The sequence below is a fragment of the Mustela putorius genome, unplaced genomic scaffold (genome assembly GCF_011764305.1).
Source record: "Mustela putorius furo isolate JIRA1106 unplaced genomic scaffold, ASM1176430v1.1 tig00000288_pilon_pilon_pilon, whole genome shotgun sequence".
In the NCBI taxonomy this organism is placed as follows: Eukaryota; Metazoa; Chordata; class Mammalia; order Carnivora; family Mustelidae; genus Mustela; species Mustela putorius.
The window spans coordinates 109339-112509 of record NW_025421345.1 but is presented as its reverse complement, the minus strand read 5'-3'; positions in this window follow the sequence as shown (position 1 = coordinate 112509).

Sequence of the window (3171 nt, the reverse complement as noted above, 5' to 3'; positions counted from 1 at the left end):
AGTGATTCAGTAGAAACTGTACTTTGAATTTTGAATTTGGGTCTTTATAAAAAGGGCCAGTGACATGTGGTATGGTGCCGTCTTGTGATGCTGGGCAGGGGCAGTGAGCCACAGCTCCCAGTCAGCTAGAAGATTACAGGGGTGAACACCTGATATTCTTACAACCACTCTATATATAACCATACTTCTTTTTTTTAGTGTAATATTTAATGAATCACAAGTGATATTTGATACTTTGTTATAAAATAGGCTTTGCTTAAGATGATTTTGCCCAAATGCAGGCAAATGTAAGTGTTCTGAGTATGTTTAAATAAGCTTAAGGTAAGCTATGATATTTGATAGTTTAGGGGTATTAAATGCATTTTCAATTTTTTATGTGTTTCTCTGTACATATCCCCCTTGTAAGCTGTGGAACATCTCTATATGTATATGTAGCCTTGGTATGGCTTACATATTATTGGCATGAAACATCTAGAACAGTACGTGTGCTATATGATTGTCTACAACATCAAACAAGTTTCTTGAACACTTGTGCCAAAGGGGTTATGTCTTTAAGGATACTTATTTCAGAAGGGTTCTCTCAAATGTAAGATTTTTCAGAAGTTAAGTGAAAATCTGACCAAACTAAACATTTTTCCATTTTCCCTAGTGAGCAAAGATAGCTAAAATCTATCTGCCATTTTCAACACTGTACTCAACGACTGTAATTCTAATTTAAGAACAGATTATTTATATCAAAACCATATGTTGGCCTAATCTTACACAATATTCATAAATCTCACACAGAGCCTTGGACACTTTTATTTGTTGAGTCTATATGGTACTACGGACATTCATCTTTTTTGACCTCATAGCTTCATGTATGTCTATACTTTTGAAAATACATGCATCATAGTTCCATTGTAAAATGTCTGGGTTATAAAATGTGCTATGCTATCCAAATGGTAATAAGAACATACAAATGACCTGATGTAATGAACTGGACCAGATTGCCAGATATCACATTTCATACCAGAAAGATTCAGTGGTAAGTTTTAAAATGGCCAGCTATACTTCGACTGAATTATAACTCATTTAACTTCTTTCTTTGTGTACAGTATTATACATTAGTCAGTATTAGAGTAAATAAGTACTTTGGACAGATGTAAATATGCTGTAATAAAAAATGTTTTTCTTCTTTCTTTTAGTCCTTTTTACTTGTAAGACTAGCCACAAATACCTTGCCTCCTCCAAAATCATTTGCAATCCAAATTTATCTCTAAATGAATTTATTGCACAGAAAAAAATATATATATATACACTTAGAGTAGACATGTTCAAAAATAGTTACACAACAGCGGGGCCCTAAATGTAAGCAGTATAGTATGTTTTGTTTTCTTTAAATAAATAGAGGTTATGTGAAATACTGGAATTTTATTTCCAGGCCTAGTATTTCAAGACGGTTAACTACACTTACAGTGTCAACAGCCTCTTGTTGGCAGTATGATTTTATTGGCTCCATGGAATAAAAGCAAGAATTTACTATTGCTTATTTCTTTTATGACACACACAGAAAAAGAAATTGACACATTTGCTCAAGACCAACCAGAATCATTTTAACCTATCAAAATTGATGGGAGGCCTTCACTGCCAAAGTCACTGCTGGGTTTTCACAATTCATTGCAGACAATCTGCTACTCCCATTATGATAAAGGAGAGAAGAGTCATAATCAGGGAAGAAAGCTAGATTAATACTTGTAATTATCATTGAATTATTTAGCCTGCTATAGGATTATTATTATTAGTGTCATTTGATAATTTTCTCTCATTTTATTAAACACAACTGTGAGTAATTACCCTACCTAATTTTTCTCTGTATTGGCTGAGTAGCTAGCAAACATTGATGAAAATATCCGGTAGCCACACATATAAAATGCTGCATTATGATGCTGTTGAATCAAAACATACCACTACCTGATCCTGTAGCTCTTTGAGGATTTGCAAATCAATTAATTTTATGTTTATTGGATTCTTCCCATACAATTAGAAAATGTATAATAGAGTCCATGAACACTATTAGTTTTACCATTTTAAGCCAGCAATCACACTTTGATTTTTACAACAAAAGCAGAAATATAAACACACACATTTGGATCAGTTTTCTGTTAGTCTGTCTGGACTTCAGAATCCTATTCCTCAAGATAATGCACACCAAAGTTCTGGATTAAACAAGAAATTAGATGGCACCTGAACACTTGGTTTAATATTCTCCAAAGGACTTATTTCTTACATTATGACATTGTTTTACAAAGATCCATACTTTTATAATGTTAGTATTTTTAATAATCAATAAAGTCAATTAATCGTGATTAAAAATCAAACATAAAAATTTCTACTTTTTGCTTTTGCCCCCTCTATTTAGAACTTATTTATAGCCTGATAATTCAAAGGTCCCTATGTTTATGAAAATCTGGACAGAAATAGCTCTAAGACCCATTCAGAACTTGATATTAATCTAAGTCTTTTGGCTCCATTTATCCTGAGAGCAAAGAGTAGGACAAAGGATTTGAGTACTGTTAGTTTATCTGGGAGATTATCCAAGGTAGAAAAGAATGGGAAAGTGATACAGTGAAGAAGCAACTTTGTCAAAGAGGTACATTGTTGATATAATTGTTGTGGATAGAAAATGAAGGCTTGCTTTTACTGAAAGTTCCTGAGAAACTTCTTTAAGTTGTCCTCATGAAGACCAGAAAACTGACAATTTTATCTATGGTTCTTATTTCCACTTCACTGAGAGCTGTCCTCAGAGGACATTAACTCTCCTACACTTTTGGGTTGTGTTGGAGACATTCTAAAATGAGAGAGAGAACATGAGATGCTATCAGTGTTAAGTAACTGCAATTTCCCATGGAACTATCCACCACAGGTTTGGCTATAATCAGGTGTTGGGCCTTGATATCAGAGGGATTTGAGGCAGTATCATTTTAGGTTAATCATTATATCTGAAATTTCCAAAAACTTCAACTGATGAAACTTTGATTATAAATCTATAAATATAACAATAAATCTACAGTATTCCAATTATTTTCATAGAAATACACAGACAAAGCATCAATTGATTAATATTTAAATGTTACAAAATACTGAACTGAAAGAATTTGGTCATATAACAACGTGTAAGAAGTAGAACTT